The following is an 8,266-nucleotide window of genomic DNA, read 5'->3' as shown; positions in this document are numbered from 1 at the left end:
CTTCCGTGTGGGACAAGGAGCCGGACGTGTGCCTTTCCTGAAACAGGCTCTGCCGAGGACGAGAGCCAGTAGATGTTCCTCCTCTGGGCAATCTCGTGTCCCAGATCCTGTTTTGCCTCTGAATAGGCTGCAGGGGGACGGTGAAGACCAGCAACAGCTTTCAGGGCTGCCACCTTCCGTGTGGGAAGAGGAGCCGGACGTGTGCCTTCTCGGAAACAGGCTCTGCCGAGGACGAGAGCCATGAGATGTTCCTCCTCTGGGCAAGCCCGGGTCCCAGATCCTGTTGTAGCTGTGAATAGGCTGCAGGGGGACGGTGAAGACCAGCAACAGCTTTCCGGCCTGCCACCTTCCGTGTGGGACAAGGAGTCGGACGTGTGCCTTTTCCGAAAGAGGCTCTGCCGAGGACGAGAGCCATGAGATGTTCCTCCTCTGGGCAAGCCCGGGTCCCAGATCCTGTTGTGCCTGTGAATAGGCTGCAGGGGGACGGTGAAGACCAGCAACAGCTTTCAGGGCTGCCACCTTCCGTGTGGGACAAGGAGCCAGACGTGTGCCTTTCGGAAAGAGGCTCTGCCGAGGACGAGAACCATGAGATCTTCCTCCTCTGGGCAAGCCCAGGTCCCAGATCCTGTTGTAGCTGTGAATAGGCTGCAGGGGGACGGTGAAGACCAGCAACATCTTTCCGGCCAGCCACCTTCCGTGTGGGACAAGGAGCCGGACGTGTGCCTTTCCTGAATCAGGCTCTGCCGAGGACGAGAGCCATGAGATGTTCCTCCTCTGGGCAAGCCCGGGTCCCAGATCCTGTTGTGCCTGTGAATAGGCTGCAGGGGGAGGGTGAAGACCAGCAACAGCTTTCAGGGCTGCCACCTTCCGTGTGGGACAAGGAGCCAGACGTGTGCCTTTCGGAAAGAGGCTCTGCCGAGGACGAGAACCATGAGATGTTCCTCCTCTGGGCAAGCCCAGGTCCCAGATCCTGTTGTAGCTGTGAATAGTCTGCAGGGGGACGGTGAAGACCAGCAACATCTTTCAGGGCTGCCACCTTCGGTGTGGGACAAGGAGCCGGACGTGTGCCTTTCCGGAAACAGGCTCCGACGAGGACGAGAGCCATGAGATGTTCCTCCTCTGGGCAAGCCCGGGTCCCAGATCCTGTTTTGTCTCTGAATAGGCTGCAGGGGGACGGTGAAGACCAGCAACAGCTTTCAGGGCTGCCACCTTACGTGTGGGACAAGGAGCCGGACGTGTGCCTTTCCTGAATCAGGCTCTGCAAAGGAAGAGAGCCATGAGATGTTCCTCCTCTGGGCAAGCCCGGGTCCCAGATCCTGTTGTACCTGTGAATAGGCTGCATGGGGACGGTGAAGACCAGCAACATCTTTCCGGCCTGCCACCTTCCGTGTGGGACAAGGAGCCGGATGTGTGCCTTTCCAGAATCAGGCTCTGCCGAGGACGAGAGCCATGAGATGTTCCTCCTTTGGGCAAGCCCGGGTCCCAAATCCTATTGTGCCTGTGAATAGGCTGCATGGGGACGGTGAAGACCAGCAACATCTTTCAGGGCAGCCACCTTCCGTGTGGGATAAGGAGCCGGACGAGTGCCTTTTCGGAATCAGGCTCTGCCGAGGACGAGAACCATGAGATGTTCCTCCTCTGGGCAAGCCCAGGTCCCAGATCCTGTTGTGCCTGTGAATAGGATGCAGGGGGACGGTGAAGACCAGCAACAGCTTTCCGGCCTGACACCTTCCGTGTGGGACAAGGAGCCGGACGTGTGCCTTTCCTGAATCAGGCTCTGCCGAGGACGAGAGCCATGAGATGTTCCTCCTCTGGGCAAGCCTGTGTCCCAGATCCTGTTGTGCCTGTGAATAGGCTGCATGGGGACGGTGAAAACCAGCAACAGCTTTCAGGGCTGCCACCTTCCGTGTGGGACAAGGAGCCGGACGAGTGCCTTTTCGGAATCAGGCTCTGCCGAGGACGAGAGCCATGAGATGTTCCTCCTCTGGGCAAGCCCGGGTCCCAGATCCTGTTGTGCCTGTGAATAGGCTGCAGGGGGACGGTGAAGACCAGCAACATCTTTCCGGCCTGCCACCTTCCGTGTGGCACAAGAAGCCGGACGTGTGCCTTTTCGGAAAGAGGCTCTGCCGAGGACGAGAGCCATGAGATGTTCCTCCTCTGGGCAAGCCCAGGTCCCAGATCCTGTTGTGCCTGTGAATAGGCTGCAGGGGGACGGTGAAGACCAGCAACATCTTTCCGGCCTGCCACCTTCCGTGTGGGACAAGGAGCCGGATGTGTGCCTTTCCAGAATCAGGCCCTGCCGAGGACGAGAGCCATGAGATGTTCCTCCTTTGGGCAAGCCCGGGTCCCAAATCCTATTGTGCCTGTGAATAGGCTGCATGGGGACGGTGAAGACCAGCAACATCTTTCAGGGCTGCCACCTTCCGTGTGGGATAAGGAGCCGGACGAGTGCCTTTTCGGAATCAGGCTCTGCCGAGGACGAGAACCATGAGATGTTCCTCCTCTGGGCAAGCCCAGGTCCCAGATCCTGTTGTAGCTGTGAATAGGCTGCATGGGGACGGTGAAGACCAGCAACAGCTTTCAGGGCTGCCACCTTCCGTGTGGGACAAGGAGCCAGACGTGTGCCTTTCGGAAAGAGGATCTGCCGAGGACGAGAGCCATGAGTTGTTCCTCCTCTGGGCAAGCCCAGGTCCCAGATCCTCTTGTGCCTGTGAATAGGCTGCAGGGGGACGGTGAAAACCAGCAACATCTTTCCGGCCTGCCACCTTCCGTGTGGGACAAGGAGCCGGACGTGTGCCTATTCGGAAAGAGGCTCTGCCGAGGACGAGAACCATGAGATGTTCCTCCTCTTCGCAAGCCCAGGTCCCAGATCCTGTTGTAGCTGTGAATAGGCTGCAGGGGGACGGTGAAGACCAGCAACAGCTTTCAGGGCTGCCACCTTCCGTGTGGGACAAGGAGCCGGACGTGTGCCTTTCCTGAATCAGGCTCTGCCGAGGACGAGAGCCATGAGATGTTCCTCCTCTGGGCAATCCCGAGTCCCAGATCCTGTTGTGCCTGTGAATAGGCTGCAGGGGGAGGGTGAAGACCAGCAACAGCTTTCAGGGCTGCCACCTTCGGTGTGGGATAAGGAGCCGGACCTGTGGCTTTCCTGAAACAGGCTCTGCCGAGGACGAGAGCCATGAGATGTTCCTCCTCTGGGCAATCCCGAGTCCCAGATCCTGTTTTGCCTGTGAATAGGCTGCAGGGGGACGGTGAAGACCAGCAACAGCTTTCAGGGCTGCCACCTTCCGTGTGGGAAGAGGAGCCGGACGTGTGCCTTCTCGGAAACAGGCTCTGCCGAGGACGAGAGCCATGAGATGTTCCTCCTCTGGGCAAGCCCGGGTCCCAGATCCTGTTGTAGCTGTGAATAGGCTGCAGGGGGACGGTGAAGACCAGCAACAGCTTTCAGGGCTGCCACCTTCCGTGTGGGACAAGGAGCCAGACGTGTGCCTTTTCCGAAAGAGGCTCTGCCGAGGACGAGAGCCATGAGATGTTCCTCCTCTGGGCAAGCCCGGGTCCCAGATCCTGTTGTGCCTGTGAATAGGCTGCAGGGGGACGGTGAAGACCAGCAACAGCTTTCAGGGCTGCCACCTTCCGTGTGGGACAAGGAGCCGGACGTGTGCCTTTTCCGAAAGAGGCTCTGCCGAGGACGAGAGCCATGAGATGTTCCTCCTCTGGGCAAGCCCGGGTCCCAGATCCTGTTGCGCCTGTGAATAAGCTGCAGGGGGACGGTGAAGACCAGCAACAGCTTTCCGGGCTGCCACCTTCCGTGTGGGACAAGGAGCCGGACGTGTGCCTTTCCTGAAACAGGCTCTGCCGAGGACGAGAGCCAGTAGATGTTCCTCCTCTGGGCAATCTCGTGTCCCAGATCCTGTTTTGCCTCTGAATAGGCTGCAGGGGGACGGTGAAGACCAGCAACAGCTTTCAGGGCTGCCACCTTCCGTGTGGGAAGAGGAGCCGGACGTGTGCCTTCTCGGAAACAGGCTCTGCCGAGGACGAGAGCCATGAGATGTTCCTCCTCTGGGCAAGCCCGGGTCCCAGATCCTGTTGTAGCTGTGAATAGGCTGCAGGGGGACGGTGAAGACCAGCAACAGCTTTCCGGCCTGCCACCTTCCCTTTGGGACAAGGAGTCGGACGTGTGCCTTTTCCGAAAGAGGCTCTGCCGAGGACGAGAGCCATGAGATGTTCCTCCTCTGGGCAAGCCCGGGTCCCAGATCCTGTTGTGCCTGTGAATAGGCTGCAGGGGGACGGTGAAGACCAGCAACAGCTTTCAGGGCTGCCACCTTCCGTGTGGGACAAGGAGCCAGACGTGTGCCTTTCGGAAAGAGGCTCTGCCGAGGACGAGAACCATGAGATGTTCCTCCTCTGGGCAAGCCCAGGTCCCAGATCCTGTTGTAGCTGTGAATAGGCTGCAGGGGGACGGTGAAGACCAGCAACATCTTTCCGGCCAGCCACCTTCCGTGTGGGACAAGGAGCCGGACGTGTGCCTTTCCTGAATCAGGCTCTGCCGAGGACGAGAGCCATGAGATGTTCCTCCTCTGGGCAAGCCCGGGTCCCAGATCCTGTTGTGCCTGTGAATAGGCTGCAGGGGGAGGGTGAAGACCAGCAACAGCTTTCAGGGCTGCCACCTTCCGTGTGGGACAAGGAGCCAGACGTGTGCCTTTCGGAAAGAGGCTCTGCCGAGGACGAGAACCATGAGATGTTCCTCCTCTGGGCAAGCCCAGGTCCCAGATCCTGTTGTAGCTGTGAATAGTCTGCAGGGGGACGGTGAAGACCAGCAACATCTTTCAGGGCTGCCACCTTCGGTGTGGGACAAGGAGCCGGACGTGTGCCTTTCCGGAAACAGGCTCCGACGAGGACGAGAGCCATGAGATGTTCCTCCTCTGGGCAAGCCCGGGTCCCAGATCCTGTTTTGTCTCTGAATAGGCTGCAGGGGGACGGTGAAGACCAGCAACAGCTTTCAGGGCTGCCACCTTACGTGTGGGACAAGGAGCCGGATGTGTGCCTTTCCTGAATCAGGCTCTGCAAAGGAAGAGAGCCATGAGATGTTCCTCCTCTGGGCAAGCCCGGGTCCCAGATCCTGTTGTACCTGTGAATAGGCTGCATGGGGACGGTGAAAACCAGCAACATCTTTCAGGGCTGCCACCTTCCGTGTGGGACAAGGAGCCGGACGTGTGCCTTTCCGGAATAAGGCTCCGCCGAGGACGAGAGCCATGAGATGTCCCTCCTTTGGGCAAGCCCGGGTCCCCAATCCTCTTGTGCCTGTGAATAGGCTGCATGGGGACGGTGAAGACCAGCAACATCTTTCAGGGCAGCCACCTTCCGTGTGGGATAAGGAGCCGGACGAGTGCCTTTTCGGAATCAGGCTCTGCCGAGGACGAGAACCATGAGATGTTCCTCCTCTGGGCAAGCCCAGGTCCCAGATCCTGTTGTGCCTGTGAATAGGATGCAGGGGGACGGTGAAGACCAGCAACAGCTTTCAGGGCTGCCACCATCCGTGTGGGACAAGGAGTCGGACGTGTGCCTTTTCGGAAAGAGGCTCTGCAAAGGAAGAGACCCATGAGATGTTCCTCCTCTGGGCAAGCCCAGGTCCCAGATCCTCTTGTGCCTGTGAATAGGCTGCAGGGGGACTGTGCAAACCAGCAACATCTTTCCGGCCTGCCACCTTCCGTGTGGGACAAGGAGCCGGACGTGTGCCTATTCGGAAAGAGGCTCTGCCGAGGACGAGAACCATGAGATGTTCCTCCTCTGGGCAAGCCCAGGTCCCAGATCCTGTTGTAGCTGTGAATAGGCTGCATGGGGACGGTGAAGACCAGCAACAGCTTTCAGGGCTGCCACCTTCCGTGTGGGACAAGGAGCCGGACGTGTGCCTTTCCTGAATCAGGCTCTGCCGAGGACGAGAGCCATGAGATGTTCCTCCTCTGGGCAATCCCGAGTCCCAGATCCTGTTGTGCCTGTGAATAGGCTGCAGGGGGAGGGTGAAGGCCAGCAACAGCTTTCAGGGCTGCCACCTTCGGTGTGGGACAAGGAGCCGGACGTGTGCCTTTCCTGAAAAAGGCTCTGCCGAGGACGAGAGCCATGAGATGTTCCTCCTCTGGGCAATCCCGAGTCCCAGATCCTGTTTTGCCTCTGAATAGGCTGCAGGGGGACGGTGAAGACCAGCAACAGCTTTCAGGGCTGCCACCTTCCGTGTGGGAAGAGGAGCCGGACGTGTGCCTTTCCTGAATCAAGCTCTGCCGAGGACGAGAGCCATGAGATGTTCCTCCTCTGGGCAAGCCCGGGTCCCAGATCCTGTTGTAGCTGTGAATAGGTTGCAGGGGGACGGTGAAGACCAGCAACATCTTTCAGGGCTGCCACCTTCCGTGTGGGACAAGGAGCCGGACGTGTGCCTTTTCGGAAAGAGGCTCTGCCGAGGGAGAGAGCCATGAGATGTTCCTCCTCTGGGCAAGCCCAGGTCCCAGATCCTCTTGTGCCTGTGAATAGGCTGCAGGGGGACGGTGAAGACCAGCAACATCTTTCCGGCCTGCCACCTTCCCTTTGGGACAAGGAGCCGGACGTGTGCCTTTTCCGAAAGAGGCTCTGCCGAGGACGAGAGCCATGAGATGTTCCTCCTCTGGGCAAGCCCGGGTCCCAGATCCTGTTGTGCCTGTGAATAGGCTGCAGGGGGAGGGTGAAGACCAGCAACAGCTTTCAGGGCTGCCACCTTCCGTGTGGGACAAGGAGCCAGACGTGTGCCTTTCGGAAAGAGGCTCTGCCGAGGACGAGAACCATGAGATGTTCCTCCTCTGGGCAAGCCCAGGTCCCAGATCCTGTTGTGCCTGTGAATAGGCTGCAGGGGGACGGTGAAGACCAGCAACATCTTTCAGGGCTGCCACCTTCCGTGTGGGACAAGGAGCCGGACGTGTGCCTTTTCGGAAAGAGGCTCTGCAAAGGAAGAGAGCCATGAGATGTTCCTCCTCTGGGCAAGCCCAGGTCCCAGATCCTCTTGTGCCTGTGAATAGGCTGCAGGGGGACGGTGCAAACCAGCAACATCTTTCCGGCCTGCCACCTTCCGTGTGGGACAAGGAGCCGGACGTGTGCCTATTCGGAAAGAAGCTCTGCCGAGGACGAGAACCATGAGATGTTCCTCCTCTGGGCAAGCCCAGGTCCCAGATCCTGTTGTAGCTGTGAATAGGCTGCAGGGGGACGGTGAAGACCAGCAACAGCTTTCAGGGCTGCCACCTTCCGTGTGGGACAAGGAGCCAGACGTGTGCCTTTCGGAAAGAGGCTCTGCCGAGGACGAGAGCCATGAGATGTTCCTCCTCTGGGCAATCCCGAGTCCCAGATCCTGTTGTGCTTGTGAATAGGCTGCAGGGGGACGGTGAAGACCAGCAACAGCTTTCAGGGCTGCCACCTTCGGTGTGGGACAAGGAGCCGGACGTGTGCCTTTCCTGAAACAGGCACTGCCGAGGACGAGAGCCATGAGATGTTCCTCCTCTGGGCAAGCCCAGGTCCCAGATCCTCTTGTGCCTGTGAATAGGCTTCAGGGGGACGGTGAAGACCAGCAACAGCTTTCAGGGCTGCCACCTTCCGTGTGGGACAAGGAGCCGGACGTGTGCCTTTCCTGAATCAGGCTCTGCCGAGGACGAGAGCCAGTAGATGTTCCTCCTCTGGGCAATCTCGAGTCCCAGATCCTGTTTTGCCTCTGTATAGGCTGCAGGGGGACGGTGAAGACCAGCAACAGCTTTCAGGGCTGCCACCTTCCGTGTGGGAAGAGGAGCCGGACGTGTGCCTTCTCGGAAACAGGCTCTGCCGAGGACGAGAGCCATGAGATGTTCCTCCTCTGGGCAAGCCCGGGTCCCAGATCCTGTTGTAGCTGTGAATAGGCTGCAGGGGGACGGTGAAGACCAGCAACATCTTTCCGGCCTGCCACCTTCCCTTTGGGACAAGGAGCCGGACGTGTGCCTTTTCCGAAAGAGGCTCTGCCGAGGACGAGAACCATGAGATGTTCCTCCTCTGGGCAAGCCCAGGTCCCAGATCCTGTTGTGCCTGTGAATAGGCTGCAGGGGGACGGTGAAGACCAGCAACATCTTTCAGGGCTGCCACCTTCCGTGTGGGACAAGGAGCCGGACGTGTGCCTTTTCGGAAAGAGGCTCTGCAAAGGAAGAGAGCCATGAGATGTTCCTCCTCTGGGCAAGCCCAGGTCCCAGATCCTCTTGTGCCTGTGAACAGGCTGCAGGGGGACGGT

Source organism: Accipiter gentilis, chromosome 10 (genome assembly GCF_929443795.1).
Source record: "Accipiter gentilis chromosome 10, bAccGen1.1, whole genome shotgun sequence".
NCBI lineage: Eukaryota > Metazoa > Chordata > Aves > Accipitriformes > Accipitridae > Astur > Astur gentilis.
This window is presented reverse-complemented; position numbering follows the sequence as displayed.